The sequence below is a fragment of the Sphaerodactylus townsendi genome, linkage group LG04 (genome assembly GCF_021028975.2).
Source record: "Sphaerodactylus townsendi isolate TG3544 linkage group LG04, MPM_Stown_v2.3, whole genome shotgun sequence".
Classification (NCBI taxonomy): Eukaryota; Metazoa; Chordata; class Lepidosauria; order Squamata; family Sphaerodactylidae; genus Sphaerodactylus; species Sphaerodactylus townsendi.
In genome coordinates, this window is record NC_059428.1 from 79,959,966 (window position 1) to 79,981,402 (window position 21,437).

Here is a 21,437-nt window from a genome sequence, read left to right on the forward strand (position 1 = left end):
ACTATTGTTAACAGCTGGAGTGCTGTCTGAAAGCAATCATACACAGACCCCGTATACTGGTGGGGTTACATTTATAGGAGAGCCAAGTTGAAAGCCAGATAAACCAGGATAACAATTGCTTCTAAAGAGAGGAATTCTAGTGTACCAGTGGATCTGGAGTATAAGGATTTGCTTTAAGTTTACCTCAGTAAAGAGTTTATATTTTGTTTTTGAGGGTTTTACCTAACTGTGAGGGCTGTGGGAGGTACAGTGAAATAGTACCAAGCCAGTGTTAGGACCCTGTATGTGAATAGTCATAAGCCAGAATGGCTAAGCAAAGGAACTAACTTCTATGCTGAACTGAATTAAGTAATCTTAAATGCTGTGCTGAAGAAACCAAAAAATGAGAAGTCTTTGTGCCAAACTTGCTTGTGAATTTGTGTGTGTGTATATACACACACACATACACACTTATACTTCTTGTTTCCTGTTTTATTTGCTTCATCCATCCATCTCCCTCATCCATCTCCAAGTTAATATTCCTTCCTTTACCATCTCCTCTTTCTGTTAAATAAAACTGAGTTACGGCTTAAGTTTAATTCTGCATCAGTATATTTCTTTTAGTGAGCCTAGTGAGGGGAGTGCCTGGAGAGAAATAAAAAGTCAATGGACATCCTTCACCTTCTTGGAAGCATAACAGGGCTGAAGGAAAGGGCTTCTTGTCACCAAATGCTACCATTTCTGTAGCAGTCCCTGAAGGGGAAAAGGCATGAATTGGGATGTTATTTAAACTGACAAACCTGGCTTCACAGCCCAAAAAAATATCGAAAGTGAAAGGGGTGCACATGATTAAAAACCTGAAAAGGAAGGATACATTCCAGTAAAATATTTTTTTGCATGTTTTATTAGGAATTTTAATGTTTTCCTTCAATCCTGTAACAAGTTTAAAACAGGTTTTGTTAAACCCAATCCCCAAAAAGAGAGGGGAAAAGGAATTACCCTTCATATAAGAAACTCAGTTCATTCATGTACCTTTTAGCATGAAATAGAAGGCAAAGTAAAACAGGGAAGACCTCCCCCCCCAAAAAAAAAAATCATCTTACTGGGCTCTTAGCAGCCCAGGGAGCCAGCCTGTGGTGTAGGGGGTGGTAAGCTCCTTTCTCTGACCCATTCCACACGGACCAAAAACCGTGCCCATGGAACAGTAAAAACACCATTCCAGGAGCGCTGTTGGCCCAGGTGCCATCTCTGTATCAAGGCAGCACCGTGCTCCCCCCCCCACCCGGTGGGGCAATGCTGTTTTCCTGGGAAACAGCATTTCCCAGCTGGTGCTGTGCAAATGGCACCGGGTTGGAAGCGCCACTTTTAGGTGCCTCCTGCTTTCCGCACACTTACCTTCTCTCCCTGCAGAGCACCACAGGGAATGAGGAGACATGCCCATGCCGCCCTTCGACCCCTGGGGGCATGTCTCCTAGTCCCTGCGAAGCTCCTCAAGGAATGACGGTAAGTGTGGGGAAACAAAACTGAGTCTCCTCCATGCGGAGGCACCTCTGTGGGCCGCAGCCACTCTGGGGCCACTTGTACCTCAGTGTGTGAAGGGCCCCGGGGCCACACTGGCATCATATATGCCAGTGTGCTGCCACTATGGGGGTCTGTGCAGAACAGGCCTTTGTCTCTGAAGCAGGCTCTAAAGTGACAGAAGAGAATTCCCCTCAAGTATATATTCAAATGGAAAATTCACCCCTCCCAAAGGAGGAAAAGATTGTCTTCCTTTTGAATAAATTTGGTGAATTAAAAAAATACCCGCAGAATGTTGTTTACTATAATCTATTAGCTGCAAGTATAGAAGAAATTGTATGTTTTTCTTGCATCCAAAGATCACAAACCAAAACATAATATCTATGAAAATGTATAGTTAATCTAAGGCAGCAAAATGCTATCCAGCAGAGCCATAAACAAAGACTCTGCACATGTAAACTTTGCATTCTTTTTAGCAGATCAAAGACAACTTGGTGAACACAGAAGTCACTACCTACTTTGTCATCTCATATTAGTTGAAGTGACCTTGGCAATAATGCAAAATCATGTCAGGAAAGTACAGATTAAATTATTCCATGTGAAGATATTTTACCAAACTGAACATAGTAAATTTAGCTGTCTACTAGACTGGAAAATACTGATGTACACAGTTATATGTTATTTGACCAGTAAACGAGGTCAAACACTCTATTATTGAATGAGAGCCCTTCAATTGACCTAAAGCCTACTCCTCCTCAACATATCAACCACCCAGTTCTAATATTAAATAACATCCCAACTCATGCCAATTAAGTCACCCATCCAGATTATATTGCAGAAAAGTGGAGGGGAAAAAACAAAGCACAGCATGTCAGAGGTGATTTCCTGAGGAAAACAAAACTATTTAAACTACATGGACAAGAATGCAAATGTAGAGACAGGAAGGCCATGGGAGAGAGTATGGTGATCAGGTAAGCAATACAATCTGAAAGGAAATATTATTTTTAGTTCTAAATATAGCTATCACTCACATCCTGAACCAAACTGAGCTGCCCAAATTTATTTGTGTGCTTTTATATTGCTTTTATATTATATTTAACACCTGTAGATGTAGCTATATGAATTCAAAATGGTTACAATTAATCTCACTATGATGGCAATCACAGAGAAAATTTAATCAGTGTCATTTCATTTGCAACAAAGAGCAAAACCCAAGTCAAAGAACTGATAGTTTTGCTGTCTTACAGGACTGTTGAATCCTGCCTTGAAAGCCTTCGACAGTTCTGTCTCAATATACTGGAGTCCTTATCTGTCTTGACTGTTCATGAATTAATTATCCACATATTTGGCCATGTTAAGCATTATATATACTGATAGTAGCATTATTTGACTATTGAGAAGTTCTAGAAAATGGAACAAATGTGTCAATATTGTTATAATAATCCTATTGTATTTTTATTTTTTGCTTTGCTTTCAGGTTGAAGTTAACTTGTAATGACCCAATGGAATTTTCAAGGCAAAAAATGTTCAAAAGTGGTTTATCACTGTCCTTCTTCAACCCTGGTATTTCTTGGTTGGTCTCCCATCCAAATATTGACCAGAGCCAACTCTGCTTAGCTTCTGAGATCTGACAAGATTGGGTATAGCAATTGGGGGATATGTGAACTGCTGAATTTGAGTCAGAGAACTCAGTCATGAAATAGTAGGTCATAAGCATGATAAATAGTCAAGAGTCACTGATCTTTTACACTGCTTATTGTAATTGCTGGGGAGGAAAGATCCCTGGAGTCAGCACCTACAAACCAGTAATCTGAGGCTTGTGACCATTCAGCTGCATATGCACAGTACACCTGTTTCTTATGTGTACCATTTATATGCAGGATTTTTCACTACCCATTATCTTTATGCACATGTGGGTTTCACTCAAAACAGCATTATCTGTGGAGATCTGCTTTAGTATCACCCTTGATAGAACAGGACAAATAGGTTTCAGGCCATTAGAGGATCAGCTTGTAAAAAGAGAAGTGGAGGCTGGAGACAGTTCTATGGAGCATTTCTCAATAGAACAATATTCATCAAATGATAATTAACAGCATACACATTTGCCAAACAGCTGCTCCTCTTCAAGCCTGAATCTCTACAGGACTTTCTAAGCACACTGTGACTGTCTGTGAAAAGCCCAACAATGTAGCTGTTTATGAAATAGGTTTGAGGGCACTTTTACTGCTCATCATTCATTCAAAATTAACAAGATATTTGATTCTAATTCACATTTAAAATATTTTAAGACATTTTATTTTTTCTATAGGAAACAACTTCCTCCCAAAAAGTTTCACTCAGTTTTAAGTGATAATTTCCTGTAATAAACACACACTGTTGGCATCAATCTCCTGCAGATTTATATAGAAATAATCTTGAAGAAACTAAAAGCTTAGAGACAATTCTAACTTCAGGACTCATGGCAAGCCAGAAATGCTTGATAGGAAATTGGGAAAACAAGGTGAGGTGCTTGAATGTGATTTTTTTCACATTAAAGACAATCAATACAACTCAGTGGAAGTTAGCTAGGCATGTGCTGTGGAAAAATATGATTTAATATCTTTTCATACATCACTTTTCCCAATGACAATAGTTGCAAATTTAGAAGTGAAACAGGTCAGGAAGAACCAGTTTCACTTCTGAGCCTGAGAACTTCATGAGTCTGGCTTGGGATAGAATAAGCTCTGGGGTTTCTTTAAACCCACTCTTAATTCTGCCAGTTAAGCTAACACACCCTCAAGAACTCTCTGGTTCAGTATCTAGGTGTGATCTCCCACTGAGACAAAAACTAAGCCCTCTGTGTGGTCTTAGCAGTGTCCCTTTGAAATAAGTTTCCTTCTTAGCAGCAGTGGAGCAGAGGAGCAGCAGTGGCGTAGGAGGTTAAGAGCTCATGTATCTAATCTGGAGGAACCGGGTTTGATTCCCAGCTCTGCCGCCTGAGCTGTGGAGGCTTATCTGGGGAATTCAGATTAGCCTGTACACTCCCACACATGCCAGCTGGGTGACCTTGGGCTAGTCACAGCTTCTCGGAGCTCTCTCAGCCCCACCTACCTCACAGGGTGTTTGTTGTGAGGGGGGAAGGGCAAGGAGATTGTCAGCCCCTTTGAGTCTCCTACAGGAGAGAAAGGGGAGATATAAATCCAAACTCTTCTTCTTCTTCTTATCTTCCACCAACACCAGGTCTCCTCAACTCTGGTGAAAACAAGGATCTTTCCTCTCAGTCTCTGAGATTTCTTAGAGAACACTGGCCACCTAGCCATTCCCCCTCTGTCTCTCTGTATCTTTCTGCCACTAGACACTATCTCTTGACTGGATCTGAGGACTAATACAATCTGTGTCACACTCTCTCTGTGACAGGCTCGATCTCTGCATCACACAATCTCCCAAACTGTTCTCCGACAGACTCTCTCTGCTTTTTATATTAAGGCGAGCACATCCTCTCTGTGGCTTCTGGCATCTCAGCTGGCCAATCAGGTGAAGTTCTAGTTAACTCTTGAGTGCTCCTCAATTAAACACTAATCCATCACAGAAGCCAACTAGCATTAGGCCTTCCCCTGGCTACAGCCCTGGATCACCCCCGCTACTCTAGCAGCAGGGCCACTGGGATGGCATTCAGCACCATGTTCCACTATTATGGAGGGCCACAGCAGCCACCTGCTGACAGAGCCACCCTTCCACCAGGGCAAGTGCCCCAGGGAGGGCAAATCTGCTGGAGCAATCCCATGTCACTCCCACCAGTGGATTTAACCCTCACCCTTGTATGGGGGTATGAGTAATCTAGAAAGCTCAAAATCACAGATGTTTGTAGGGTCTGATCTCTCAAAGATTAAAAAAACTGGATGATTTTAACCTAACACCAGGGAAATATGTGTTGTTTGGAAAAGTTTCCTGGGGAAGATCATCATGCCTCATATCTGTGATTCAATGGCTCATAAAGGGTTGAGTCATGACCAGCTTCTCTAGGGAATCTTTTATAGAGACTTTTTATATGCAAAGATCTATAGTGTTGTGGTCTGCTGATATGTGAGAGTATTATATTATATTGAAATTGTAGTTGATTGGTGTTTTGTATTTTTAATTTTAATATTTATATTAACTATTTTAAGAAACTCTTCTTCATGGTAAATTCTGCAACATTTGTGTTATAATTATTAACATTTTCATCTTAGACCCTCACCTCCACAAATATACACACACATCTCAAACTACTGTGAGTGGATGTGTGACAGTATTATCAGCCATAGCTTGCAAGTTTTCTTCATGTATGTTTTCTATTCAATTGTAAATGTATAAATTTAAAATTAGGAAAGTTTTTAACTGTGCAGAAAAGCTGTGGTTGGTTTTAAAAGAAACCACAATATCTGATTGTTTTGATGTGCAACCTATACTCTGCACAAGAGACTACTGTTAGGATGGGAATATGGAGAAGCAGAATGATTACCAGTTTGCAAAAGTGTTGGACTGCAACCAAGAAATCAAAAGAAAATTAAGACTGGGAAGGGCAGTCATGAAGCAACAAGAAAAGATTCTTAAGTGTAAAGATGTTCCTTTGGTGACCAAATTCAAGATAATTCATACTGTGTTCCTCATTGCTATGTATGGATGTGAAAGTTGTACAGCGAAGATAGTTGACCGGAAGAATGTTAATTCCTTTGAAATGTGGTATTGGAGATAAGTTTTACAGATATCATGGATCTCCAGAAAGACAAATCAGTGGGTTCTAGATTAAAACAAGCCTGAACTCACTTTAGAAGCTCAAATGACCCAACTGAGATTATCATCCTTTGGTCTCATGAAAAGACAAATGTAACTGGAAAAGACAACAATGCTAGAAAAAGTTGAAGACTGCAGAAAAAAAAGGAAGATCCAATATGAGATGGATTGATTCAATCAAGGAAGCCAAAGTCCTCAGTTTGCAAGACCTGAGAAAGGCACTAGGACATTTTGGAGGACATTAATTCATATAGGATCACCATAAGTCAGAAGTGACAAGATAGCACTTCACACACACATATACAAATGTAAAGTTGTAGGGCAAAAAGAATAACATGAAGCAATAGCTTGACAGAAAAACAAAACTGATCTGTTATAGGCAACACAGCAGCAGAGTCTTTTTGTTGCTGAGACCCTCAAGTACATGTCATCGCTGAGTTTTTAAAGGGATGAGAATGTTCCACAAGGTCCATTCTGGCTTACTGCTGATTTGAACTTTTCCCGATGCTCCCTTTAGCTTGAACTGAGTCCCTGCCTTGATATATCCCAAGGATTTGATTCATGCGTCCTTGTAGGATTAATGCTGACACTTTTTTGTTCTATTTTCACTCCCATGTATCTACAGGAAATGACTAGAAGTAAGACTGCAGGCTGTGGCTCGTTTTAGAGGCACGCAATTTATCTGCAACATAGACACAGGTTGGATATACTAAAAATGGTGAATAGGAAATGATGCTATTTGCATGTATGCTGCTTTATTAAAACATGCGACTTGTTCTCATATGAATGCCATTTATGAACCTAGCCATCCTGAAAAGACACTGCATCAGTAGAATTCCATTTTTCACAGTCTCAGTGTTTTTGCAGGCATAACATGAAGGGCAAAAATGACTATTTTAACTTTATCCCTCTAGCGTGTTCAAAACATTGGAATCAGTATTAGTGTTAAATCCAGTTTGTGCCATTATGCAATAAACTACATGTGATAAAAGACAAACTGATGCTGTTCCCCAGGCCAATTTTTAAGAACCATGTTCTACTGGTGCATCTTGAGATATATCCAGTGCATTTTGGATTATATAAGGTTTGCATTCCCCAGTGTCTCATAATTACAGTCCAACAGTGCCATCCACTGCCTTTCTAAGTTATGTTCTCATGCAACTTTCCCCCCCTGAAATGACTCTAAGTCCATAACGTCTCTCTACAATCCCCACTAGAAATCAAAATAAGCTTTTATGAGAAGCAAAGTCCATCAGTTCAGGGACTTGATCTTTCTGTAGATTAGGAGAATTTTGAAAAAAAAAATTATGCTGCTTTTCTCTCCTTTATCCTCTCAACAATCCTATGGGAGTGATTTGCTTTAGACATTATGGTGGGCTCAAGGTCACTCACAAAGCTTTCATGGCAGAGTAGAGATTCTGGCCCAGTTTCCCCAAATCCCAATTCAACACTATAACCACTATTACAGTTCCACAAGAAAATATTGCAACAGAACCTTGGAGCATTTTTTTCTTGTCTCATGTGTCCCCTGCCTAGAAGTACTGACTGAAGAATAATTTGATATGTGATATTGTTATGTGATATAGTTATGTTATAGTTATAGTTATGTGATATAGTTCTATTTCTTAGTTAGCTAGGGACATGTTTCAGCATATTTTTGCCTGATCCAGCAGCTAGAGCTGGGTATGTAGACTATACTAAAAAATGAACTGTTTTCATCATTGCATGGTTTTCCTGCAAGGACAAAACTTGAAGTGTTGGCATGCAGTTTCAGCAACGGAACATAGTGTGCTACACCAGAGTTTATTGTTGGTGCAGAAGCAGCTTATCATAGGGATGAAATAGCACAGTTCATCTTTTAGAGAATATAGGTCTCTCTTAACCCCTGGATCCCAGGATTAAATGGATCATTGAACCAACACAGTAGACTTCTTGTGATCTCAAGTTGCATTAGACTCCAGTATTTTGCAGTAGACCTAATTTAGTTTCCTGGCCAATAGAGAGGGCAGGAATTTACAGTCAAACAAATAAACAAACACTATATTGCATACGTGTTAAGCTTTCCACCTGATAAAACATCAAATACTCACTTTAAGCAACTAAAATCAAAGTCAAGTAATAATTGTTTCAGGAGGTTGCAGCACTCCTCACACTGGATAATTAAAAACATTACAGGTACATTGATGCTTTTCTGTCCACAAAATAATGTAGACTACAGGATATACAAGATCATTGAAATTTGACACTTTTGTAATTACTTGTATAGTCTATCTAGCACAACAGTATTGTTCTTATCCAGTGTTTGACTGTAATCTTAACAGGGTCATATAAACTGAGTTGACTTCAATTGACTTAAAAGGTTGGCATCGCAAATCTTGTATATCCTTTTTGCTTGCAAAAGGGAATCCAAAAAGTAATGAAAGTGATCTGAGATCTTAAAATAAAAGATTAAAAATCTTGTTTATCTCTAGAACTCCAATTGCCATTAACACATTACTTCCAGAAAACTGAATCTCTACAAATCATCAGAGGCACTTATTTTTCCCTATGCTATCTAGGTAGTCTATTTAGTTTTACTACCTTCCACAAAGATGATCATGTAAATCTTTTCTTATTTTGTGTTGCCAAGTCTTTTACAACATTTCAATATTTTATCCTGAGTTTTAAAATTCATTACTCCAAAACAGAAAGCATTGTCTAAAAACTAACCTGTGGTCATCAAACCCAATGTACCCAGTTAACAATCACACTAAAATATCCTTCCATGTACCATATCATTCCATTAATATAGATATTGATTATGCAAACTTCTTAGGCATCTTACTTTCACCCTTGACAACTGCACATCTGAACCTGATAGGGTGATTATACTTAGATACATTATTTAGAAGGTGGCTAAGAGTGAAACACCATTAAATCATAATATGATTAAATGTGGATTTCTGATTATTAACTGCTTTTATGTGCGTTTATGGTTAGTATCACCAGAATGGCTTAATGACATATTTGTAAGTAATTATTTATTCGCTTTAAGTGCAATTAGGCCTCCAAATGGCTTCACCTATTATAATACCCACTATTTAAATAAATTTCACCTATCAATTCAGCTCCAAAAGAATAGCTCCACAAGAATAGCTTACAAAAACAATTGGGCTTCCCTTTTTTGCTAAAAAATATGATTTTATATTCAATAGACAAAACTGGGTTCATTAAAATTGTTCACTGGTAGGTCGGCAGCAAACTTTCTAGGGAAATGTCAGCAAGGCTTAGAGCCAGATTAATACCCAAACATAATTAGAAGAGGGCTTGGTGGTTTACTACCTGCTGGAATGAGAAAATATGCCAGGTACATTATGGATATTTGTTGCTGGGATTTCAACTCATAAAATAAACATCCTGCATACTGCCAGAAAAGTGCTGTAGAAGAGAGAGTTATTTTTATTGGGGTAGTTTTACAGCACTCCCTATTCTCCACAAGTATTCAACCCTTTCATTTTGCTAGCGAGTGACTGCAAAGGAGAGTCTTCATCCTACCTTGAGAAATAGAGCTTTTTGAAAGCTATGACTCCCTGCCGATGCACATCAGCAAAAAAAACCTACCACAGGCTTCAAAGTCAGACAACTTCAAAACCAAATGGGGACTTCCCTTTTGGTATTATAGGTGCAGTTAGGCCAGTGCTGTGTGCCTTTGAAAATCCCACCCATGTTTTACCGTGATGGATCCATGCTTGCTAATGCTGTATTCTCTTCCATCAGGCAAGTGTATGCCAGAATCTTCAATCTGTTAAATTAGTCATATCATGCATAGTGAAATTTCTCCCATCTTTCCTTAATCTTTCTTTAACATTTTTGTTAACTTTTGTTAACTTTACCCTCCATTGCCCCAAAATTACCATAGAAGAACTGTGAGTCAGTTCTCTTCTAATTCAGGATCTTCAGGAAATCCTGGGATGTTAAATCCTGGGATGCTAAAATTCAGAATTATTTTAGCAAATCTGCTGCACAGTGATTAACACCTTAATTTTTTGTAGTTATAATAATGTCATGGATATGGCCAAAATGTAGGAGAACAGTTTCTAGGCCTGATCAAAAAGTTCATAGAGAATGTTGTGGCACATATAAACAGAACAAACTTGGCCTTTCAGGGAAGCATGCCAAGAAGAGAATCTGGAGACCCAGAATACAATAGCCAATAATAAGCCAATTACAAAGTTGTAACAATTATATGGCCTTGTGTAGATTAGAAGCCATCTAACCTGTTATCAGTTGGTAGAATTTGTTGAGGCCCAGGTGTAGAAATGTCTAACAAATGCAAGAACATCCAACTTCACAGAAGTGAAGATATGGTTTATGAATGGGAATATTGGTTGAGGGCCAAAGATATGTATATGTATGAGAACCCTTTAATCACTATTTTGAATAGATTTAAAGATAGAAGTTGAAAGAATGAATTAACTTTTTAAAATATTCTATGAAAATATTTTAACTATGTATAATTTTGTATGGTATTTGAAGTTTTAAGATAAAGAGTTAGCTGAGAATGTGATCTCTGATGAAGTAGGGCAGTAGGGCAGTTAGTTATTGTTAGGAGATGTTTTAAAAGGCTATAAATAAGGGAAATTGCAATGATTGAGAGTTTCTTCTCTGAAGGGGCTCCCTGCCTGTGACCTGCTTACTTTTGGCTAAGAAACCTTTATGGACTCATGTAAGTGCTCTCCTTTACCTATGTAACAATGATGGCTGATGGTATCAAGTTTTGTGGATTTAGTCTGTATCAAGAATGCAACAAGTGAACCCTTGCATGAGGCTGTTCTCCTCCCCCCCTCCCCCCCCCCCGCTGTTGTGCCTTCCACACTGGAGTTCTTTAGGCCTCAGAATGGGAAAACATAGAAGGAGAAGGAGAAGAGTTGGATTTATAGCCCCCCTTTCTCTCCTGTTAGGTGACTAAAAGGGACTGACAATCTCCTTTCCCTTCCTCCCCCCCCCCCCCACAACAAGCACCCTGTGAGGTAGGTGGGGCTGAGAGAGCTCAGAAGAAAGATGAGCCCAAGGTCACGCAGCTGGTGTGTGTTGGAGTACACAAGTTAATCTGGTTCCCCAGATAAGCCTCCACAGCTCAGGCAACAGAGCAGGGAATAAAACCCAGTTACTCCAGATTAGAGTGCACCTGCTTTTAACAACTACACCACTGCTGCTCCTTTTCTCTCCAGAACAGGAGGCCCACTGTCCAGCGTCAGTCCCTCCTCTCTCTCCGGAACAGCATTCTGCCTCCCTCTCTAACATTGTACTGTTTCCTTCCTCCCTAACATTGTACTGTTTCCTTCCTCCCTAAGTTGTCTGTGAGGTCTGCCTTTTATTTCCCTCTCTGGTTTTTCTTCTCACCACTGTCTTTGAGAAGCCAATTATCCACTCTTCCCCATTCACCCAATAGCTTCAACATCTTGGATCTATAGTGACATATATATATATATATATATATATATATATATATATATATATATATATATATATATATATATATATATATATATATATATATATATATAAACCTTTTAATGGTATAATTAAACAGCAATATACTCAGAAAAATGGCGCACTCTACTGTAACAACATACACCGTGCACATATAACCGCTATTGGATGACAGAGTACAAAGTTAGCCAGCTTCCAATACACTTGCAGAACCACAATCCAACATCGCTACTACAATTGATAGATTAATATTATCAATGGGGGTTTAACCACGGGCTTAGATATTTATTCTGGCTAAACTGTGTAACGGGCAAGTAATATCACGCGGTTGGATTGATTCTCCGTAAGCTGAACTGCAGGGACAAAATTCATTAGTGCTAAGCACCTTCTGTATTCTGCCCTGAGTGGTAGCTGAAGGAGAATATTGCACCTGCAAGGGTCAGGGCTCGGCTGCACTTGGGTTCTAAGACCAAATGGAAATACTTGGCCATGGTATATTTTGAACTGGTATACCATGCAAGGGAGAGTAGCATTAGGCCTTGCTGCATCAGGGTGACTATACTCGAGGATCATACAATCTCTTTTTGAGAAGTCAGCTTTAGCTCATTGGCATTCATTAAAACCAATGCATCCGGGTTGATAGACCCTATTTTCCTCATGGATTTTCGCTTCAACAAAGCGGGACTACCCACCGGTTTTACAGGAAAGAAAGAGCCTGGTAGGTGCTTTGTGACAGTTGTTGAAAAGCACAATCGTGATCCAGAATCAAGTCATGCACCATGCCTTGTATGGAGTAGATGTTGGCCCACCTCCAAACAGACCGCAGTATATATGGGACTGGAGTGGAGGTGTTTAGCATACTATAGAAAGCATGACTGAACTCTTTCCCATATCAAAGAGGCTCCAAGCAGTTTGCATCCACAATGGATTCCGTGATAGTAATTGTATGGTGGTTTTAGCATTAAACGCCCTAATGGCTGCAGGTACAACCATGACCTTGGTGCTAAAATAGCTGCCAATGGCCTTGCAACTAAGTTTGCTTTGATTCATCGGCCAATTTCCTTTGCAACCCAAGAGGAGTTATAATTGAAGGGAGACCCAGGTATTTAAAATGTTTGTCCTGTTCAAGCTGTTCATTATTTATTGGCCAACTAAATGGTCTCCAAGAATGCTAAAACCCATTATTTTGACTTTGCAAAATTAAGCTTGTGGGTTATTATGACTGCTAAGACTAACACAGCTGCTAAAAGCGCTTCAAGCCAGCTTCTTTGTAATGAGAGTAATATAGCCGCCACCAGCATACAAAAGCAAAGGTAATGGTCATATGATTCAGCAGGCAGTGCAGAACTCCCATCAAAAGAAGCCAAACTACTCTAAAAAAGATTGGGATTAGGGACCTGGCAGTAGTGTAGCTGCCACTTGGTGGGGAAAGGACACTGCGCCCCGGGCATGTGCCATTGGGGTCACATGGGGTGTGGAAAATTGCCCCCCACCCCACCAGGCCCAGCAGAAGCCTGGAGCACCCTGGAGTTCAGCCGGCTGCAAGGAACAGTCAGTTGAACTTAGGTAAGTGGGGGGCGAGGTGGAGAGATGTGGGGGTGGGACCCCATGGGAGTCCATGGGGAAAGCGGGGTGCTGTGGGGAGAAAAGGGGCAGTGCCCAGGTACCAATTTGCCCCAGCACCATTCCCCCCCCATGCCACTGGGGCCAGGCCTTACCTGTTTCTCTGATTGACATGTTCCTCTTCAATCATCTGAGGTTGCTTCTATAGATTGTATAGATATGCAGGACTCCTCTTTGTCCTGGGAGATTAACTCTCTTAGCATGGCAGAGAGCCCAATTTCCCCTATAAAGTAGGCCCTCACCCAAAACTCAGTGTTCAGTACATCTGGACTGCTGGTCTGGCCACACTGTTCTGCTCAGTACTTCTGAGCCAGCAAATGGTTCAGTTGCTGCTGCGTGTCACCTTTCTACCCTGCTTCCTTGTAGCTTAGTGCAGGTTGCTGACTCTGCTTCAAGGACCCAAAGCTATTTCAGGATCTGGTACAGTATCACCCCTAAGAATTCCCCCAATTCCTCCACTATTCCAAACATAGCCTCTCAAAATTGTTTATATCCTAGGACTGTGTGGGGGTTATGCTGCTTTGATTATTGTGTGCTTGTTTATCCCCATTATCCCAGGATCTGGTACAGGATCTGGTACAGTATCACCCCTAAGAATTCCCCCAATTCCTCCACTATTCCAAACATAGCCTCTCAAAATTGTTTATATCCTAGGACTGTGTGGGGGTTATGCTGCTTTGATTATTGTGTGCTTGTTTATCCCTATTATCCCCAAATAAAATTGTGAAACTTTATTTGCTCTCCTACATAATTTTTTTGCAAAACCTGATCTTGATATATAAAGGCAACAAAGAATCCAAGCTTGTCTAATCTTTTGCTAAGCCAAGAGTCTACTCTCACTAATTCCTCACTTTAAGGGCATTTCCGCGCACGAGTAAAATAGGTTCGACCTAGTTCCCTGAGAAGGGTGCTAACCTAGGTTGAAGCCATTGTTGTTCCCCACTGCAACCAGCATGATCCCAGCTCGGAGGGCGGGATCATCCTGTGCCTCTTCACCGCTCCATTCCGATTGACTACTGTTCTACGGCCATGTTCCGTCTATCCCCACACACATTATTAAAAAACTGCCACAGGAATGGAGGGACGAAGGTGGTATTTTTTGATTGGCCGCTTACATTGGTATGTGGAAATTGTGCACCATTTGTGTGACCAGCCATCGCTTCGAACGCAAGAAAGAAGAGGGGGGGGGAATTAGGTGTGATTTTTGCCATGGCGGTTCTCCAGCTGTACGCATGCCCGAAACACTCAGTTGTAATTGGCTGAATGGCACCAGAGATTCCTGGCACCAGAGATTCCGCACTTTACTGGAATCGAGCTGAGTTCAAGCGTGGTTCCCTGAAAAAGTAGTAGTTCCCGACTGGAGTCGGAAATTTGACCATTACATGGGGCAAAGCTGGTACAAAACTATGTCGATCCCAGTGGTTGTGCGGAGCACTTAGGTCAAACGCAGCTCGAACTTAGGTCGATAACACAAGTGCGGAATCAACCTAAAAGGGAGAGACTCCCACCATTTTGGGTAACTGGTTCATAAAGCAGGTGTTTGTTAATTGGAATGAGTGTACTGTCTCTTCAAAGTCATCATGTTTCTTAGAGGGTATGAAGTCATCTTCATAATTCCAACCAGCTGGAACTGATCAGCTAATTGGAATGTTTTCATTTTAGGAGGGAGGGGAAAGTTTACTCTTCATCCAAAACTTTCTGATCAAGGTATGCCCTGATTGGTTAATCAGTGATTACTTGGTATGGCCAATCAAAATAATAAATTAGCTCTATTAGTGTTAGTAGTTACTTTTTTTTTTACTTTGCTCTGTGCTTTGCCTCCATTTTGCCTGAAATGCTGTTGGAACGTTGCACATGTACTGAAGATATCTAGTACCTTTTGCCTGCAAGTATTTCTTTTGGTATGTAGACTTTAGCTTCTATTGTTTCATTTGTGTAACCATATTGCACCTTGATTTTGTGTTCACTGTTATGTTTTTAAAACCTGTTTTACTTTCTTTAATAAATTTTAAAAAATATTTTGCATTTGGAGTTCTGTTGCAGAGCCCACAGCTCAGCACTGCTACCACCTCAAAGACTGAGTCTGGTACTTGACATTCTGTCATGGAGAATGACACCCATGAGTACCCATGACATAGTGGTTGGTGTGTTGAGCTACAACCAGGGCCCAGGTACAAATCCTCACTCAGCCATAAACCAAATGGAATGACCATTGTCCAGTCATCCCCTCTCATCCTATCTGTGGCAGGCCATTTTGGAGACAGGGTGGGATAAAAAAGTGTACTATATATATTGAAGCCTGCTAAATTCTGTCATGGAGTTGAAAATCCAAGGAGGAAAAATTTTTCCCTACTTCTGAATAAGTAATTGCTGCAGATGGTGAGACCCCCTTCACTCAATAATCACACCACAACGACAGGCTGGAAAGGAATGGGCCGCAGCCCGTTTATTAAACATCAAACATATCAACAAGAACTATTTACATCAGAGCTGGGCGGCAAACGGGTCGCACATCACATCCCCAAAAACATGGGAAACTGGCGGGAAGGGAAGCCCCAGAGATAACACTCCTGCTTGCTTCCACACTTCCCGCCCATGCTGAGGAGACGGGCACCGGCTGAGCCCCAAGGCCGCCCCACAGCCCGTCTTCCTCCCTGTGCTTGCTGGGGTGTCGGGCACCCGGCTAAGCCCATGGCTGCCTGTCGGCTCAACCCATTAACAACCCACTCCCTAAGGGTGTCGGGCAGCGGCCCGGCCTGCCCGGGTTCGCTGCCAGCCTGCCTTCCGGCTCCCCACCCCCCGGCCCTACCACAGGGCGCGCAAGCCTGGGAGCCCCAGCCAGAAGGCCTGCGTTCTCTCCCCCCCAGATGTCGCTGGCACTTGCCGTTGCAAACCCGCCAGGATCATCGCGACAGTGCAAGTGACCCAAAAAAAACCCTCGCCAACCCTAGTTTAAAGAGGGAGGGTGTGGTGGGCCACTTGCTGCTGCTGGTTCTCGGCCGCCAGGAAAGGGTGCTTGGACCGGGGAAGGCGTCTTAATGATACTCCAGGTTCCTCCCGTAGCGCTTCTACTGCTGGGAGCCAATCATTGCACTCCGGGTTCTGCAGCATGCCGCCAGGCCATGCATACCCCTCTATTTTGCTGCGTTGCTCACCCCGGCAGCGTAAACTGTATTGCCCCTGCAGTGATTCAGGGTGCATCTAATTTGCTGCAGATGGTGAGACCCGCTTCACTCAATAATCACACCACAACGCACAGGCTGGAAAGGAATGGGCCGCAGCCCGCTTATTAAACATCAAACATATCGAAAGCAAGAACTATTTACATCAGAGCTGTGCGGCAAAGGGGTCGCACAGCACATCCCAAAAACATGGGAAACTGGCAAGGCGGGAATGGAAGCCCTAGAGATAACTTACTCCTGCTTGCTTCCACACTTCCCGGCCCCATGCTGAGGAGACGTGGGCACCGGCTGAGCCCCAAGGTCACCCCACAGCCCGCTCCTCTCCTCCACGTGCTTGCTGGGGTGTCGGGCACCGGCTAAGCTTCCATGGCTTACTGTCGGCCCAACCCAACCCCACTCCCTAGGGTGTCGGGCAGCGGCCCGGCCTGCCGACCTGCCAGCCTGCCCGCCCCACCCTCTCGGCCCTACTCTACAGGGCACAAGCCGGGGAGCCCCAGGCCGGAAGGCTGGTTCTGCCTTCCCCAGATGCGCGGCTACACCGTTGCAAACCCGCCATAGAGCTGCCCTCCCTCGCAGCTCACCGCCCAAGCTCCTCAAGCCTGAGCTCTGTTCCTCTACCTTAACCATCAAGCCGAAGAGTAAACTGAACTGGACTGAAGCCACAAGTCCACGCCTCCCATTGGGACAGGCCGGATGCCATCCGGCTGGAAAAGGTCCATAACGTCCCGGGTGATTTCTGGAGTGTTCTGGCCACCGCTCCCCCGAGGGAAAGTGCACCCTCACCTTGGCAGCCAGCCTTGCTTCATTACTTTCGTGCAGGCCCTGTCCACTGCATAGGGATCCACCGCTCCGCTCCAATGGGCCTGCTGCAACATCTCGGACCAGACCAAAGGTCATGCCAGGGCGATGCCTGGCAAAGCTACTGAGCGGAGCGGCCACCACGAGAGGGAGGTCAAGGCGGGACCTGGCAGGGAGATCCTCCTCCCCCAGGTGGATGACCAGGAGGTCCAGCGTGGCCAGTTGAAAAATGTACTCTATGATCTTGGGCTCCAGCTCATGCCAAAGCATGTGCCCCTGCCCCATCCAGGCAATTCTTACATGTGCCCCAAGTCCGAGATGCCGTCCCCGACCTGAATTGCAGAGGCTGTAGTCCCCGACTCTGTTGCTGACGAGGTTGTGCTCCACCACCCACACCTGCCGATAGTACGGTCTGCGGCGTCCCTGGAGTGCACTGAGAGGAGGGAAAACAACAGGTCAGATGTGGGCGGATGTACGGCCGAAAGGCTCCCCGGACCGCCACCTGCCCAGGTTATGGATGTCCTCCCTGGGCCTCTGCCCTCTTGTGCCACGTATCGTGGCAGCCCCTATTCTAAAATGAGTGCAAGCCGAACCTTCGGGCGGCCGGTAGCCCTTCGCCCAGGAGCCAAGCATGCCCTGAACAACACTCTCCAGCATCTGGAACTCTGGTGAGGGGACCCATCCTCGATGCACCAGGAGCATACCACCCACCCGAGAGGCCTGTAGCCGTAGCCGCTCCAATAAGGGGGGGGGGCAGGTGGTATCGCCATGGGTAGAACCGGCATGGTGACCCAGGCCCCGCTGACCCTCTCTTGGTCGGTTTCTTTTGAATTGGCCAGCCATGCGTAGATCTATGTCCCCCGGACAGAACGAGAGTGCTCCATTTGCAGCAGCGGTGCTGGAAGCGTCAATCCCCAGTAAGGGGCGACCAGTTCACCAGGCCTGAAAGGGCCCCGTGGGTGTGCCAGGTGAAAAGCGGCTGAAAAAAAAATGAAGAGCAAAGCGCTCATAATGGCGCCAAGCGCACACCTGCCCTAACGCACTCCAGTAACCGCCCTCAACACTTCCCTTGGTGACTGGAAACGTACAGAGGTCCCTCTGCCTGGGCCCCACCCACCGCCACTCCAGCCACTGAGGCGGGCCGGACTACGAAAAGCCTTGGTCACGTCAGGGAAACCCGAAACCCTGCAGGCTGGGAAGGCAATGCTCGCCAGGTGCACCCCATGGTGCAGCGCTGGCATCCCCTGCCCATGGAGCCGGACCAGATAATTCTCGAGGAGGAGGCCAGTGTCCACCCCACCGCAGACCGGACGCCTGGGAGGTCGCAGCGAAGATCAGGAAGTCGCCGCACGTCTGGCCGTCATTACTGCCTTACACGTGGCGGGTCAAAGCCAACGAAGTTCAAAACACCACCTGTGATGACGTCTCGTTGCCAAGGGTTCCAGAGGGGACGCCTGTGCACTGTCGCCGGGAACAGCTCGCCCCGGGGGCCAGGCGCCAGAAAGCGATCCACCTGCTGGCGAGATAAAGCATGGTCAGCAATCGTCATTCTGTAAACCTGCAGAACGAAAGCAGCTTTGAAAGAGATATTATAAGTGAGAGCAGGTAAGAACCAAATTGGCTTGAATCCAAGCTGCGATGACCGGCGCCCGATTTTAGCTTTCGGCACTGTCTGTTCACCACGCTGCATTACCACTGCCCTGGTTGTTGCAATCCAGAAAAGCACCCTTTGTTAAGCCAGAGGTTGTGCCAAACGCACCGCCACCAGGATGGGAAACAGCTCCAGAAAGGTGAGATCCCCTGGTGATACCCCTGCGCGATGCCAGTCCGGTGACCAGAGGCCCTGCGCCCACTGCACCCTGAAAGTACACCAAAACCAAAGGCCCCAGAGGGCATCAGGAGTGCACCTGCAACTCCAGCAGGCCAGAGTTCCAAAGATTGAACTGCCACAGGAGATGCCGTTGAAGCTTCGGATGAAGGGACAGCCAGACCCGGTGCAGGTCTTCTTTCATGCCCGGGAGACCCTGATGTGATGGTCAGGGGACTTGCAGCCCGCCAAAGCCCCTCACCAGCCCGGGAGCAGAAGGCCCTACCTGGGGCCACCACCCTGCAAGAGCGAGATTGAGGTGGCCGAGTAAGGACTGCACCCAGGCGCACCCTGCATCACTTCGGAGGAGGAGGAACGGACTGGAGCAGGGCGGAGTGGGCTGTAAGTTTGTCCGCCGGGAGCTTGGCGGATGACGTGCTCTCAGAACCGCGTCCAGGTGTGATGCCCAGGTAGCTGAGGGCAGTGGAAGGCCCCTCCGTCTTGTTGGGAGCCAAGGGGAACCCCTAGCTCGGGCGGCCAGGACTCCTGAAAGCGCTCTGCAGAGCAAGATCACACTCCCTGGTGCCCTGCCTGCCCGGGCGCATGAACAAGAAATCGTCCAAGATAATGGAGTCACCAGCCCGGAGGGCACTCACTCTGCCTGAAAGCCCATTCGAGGGAAAGTGCTGGAAAGTCCTCAAAGTAGCATTGGCACAGGCGAAAGAGCAGCCCATGGGCATGGCCTTATCCACGTACTCAATTTCCTTGGAAGTGGATGCCCAGCAGCTCAAAATCGAGGGGGGGAATGGGCAGGAGCCGGAAGGCGGACTGAATGTCGCGCGACTTTGCCAGGGAGTGCACTCTGGACCTCGCTTCTGCCTGATAAAAAAAGGATGGCTCCTCGTCCAGGGTGGTATACTCAGACCGAAAGCAAAACCTCAGGATCAATGTAGGAAAATGAGTTCCACGGAATGCGCCCCCCGGGGTGGGAGAGGTGCTTGAATTAGGCTGGAAACTCCCCCGGGGCTTTCTTTGGCACAACGCTTCAATGGGAGAAACCCTGAGGTTTGGGAGGGGCGAGATTGGGCTAAAAAGGGCCAGCGCTGATGCGCGGTCGGCCCTGACTTCCTTTGGTTAAGCTTGTCAGCCACTCACGCCAGGGAGAGATCAACGGACTGATTGAATTTTAAATTGCTTCGGCTTGTGCCAAAGCCCTCCCTCGAGGGCCTTGGTAGGGGATAATGGAAACCGGAGGGAGTGAAGCCATCCCCCCAGCATACACGCAGCCCTCCTATCGGGGATACCGCTGCCAGCCACTCCAACAACGCACCCCGAGCTGAACGGGTGTAGGAGCCAAAGACTGCAGCTGAGCGGGCAACTCCAGTGTTTTGTGGGAGCCCGGCAGGAGTGCTGCCCTGGCTTTCAACCGGCTTCTTTTGGGAGGGCCCGGCGCCGGGCCTTAACCGGGCCTGCTTCGAAAGGGAGAGCGACCGGCCGGCTTGGGGCAGCCGCACCCCGCTGTGGCTGCCGGAACAGTTGGAGCAAACGTGCTCAAATCTGCATTTTGGCCGCTTGGCAAGTGCCTCTGTTGAATTCCCCAGCACAGCCTCCCTTTGCCCCCGCCTTCGCCCCTGGTAGAGCTCTGCCAGAGTTTCCCTGGGGCCCGCGATGGTTCCGGCCAGCCCCTCCCATGGCGGGCTGGACCCACGCACTCATCCAAGTTTGGTCGGAATAAGAGATCCCCCCAACGGAAATAGCGCGACTTTGTCGCGAAGCATTTCCTCGCGGATGGCCTCGGCATCGTAAGCGATGGCCGCGTATTTGTATCCCCGGCCAGCGCCCGAGCCCGGCATTTTCATGGAGCCATGTGGCCCCCTCCAGGTGTACCAAGCCCGCAGGGGGTACGCTGGCCCCGGCGAATGAGGGCCAGGAATTCCAGTGAAACTCCTGCAGCCAGTTGTTGAAATTCCGCTCGGCTGCCGCCGGGTCCTTTTCGCTTTTGTCGGCCTTCCTGAACCGAGCAGGCCCAACTCCCCTCCCGCCAAGCAGGGAACTTAAAGATGTCCACGTAATACCCATCCAAGCTGCCTGCTCCCCGAGCTTCCTGGGGAGGTGGGACCCGAGCTGGTTTACTCTGCGGGTCGCCTTTGGGTCGGGCCAGGGATGATGATGCTTCTCCACTTCCCCCCAAACGCCTGGCGCTTTGCAAGCCAAGCAGTGGAGAGCAGGCACCCTCCTCCCCGCGACTCCAAAATTCTCCTCGGTAGCTCTGTCGCCGTCATCGGCCCCTCGGGTGGACTCACCCG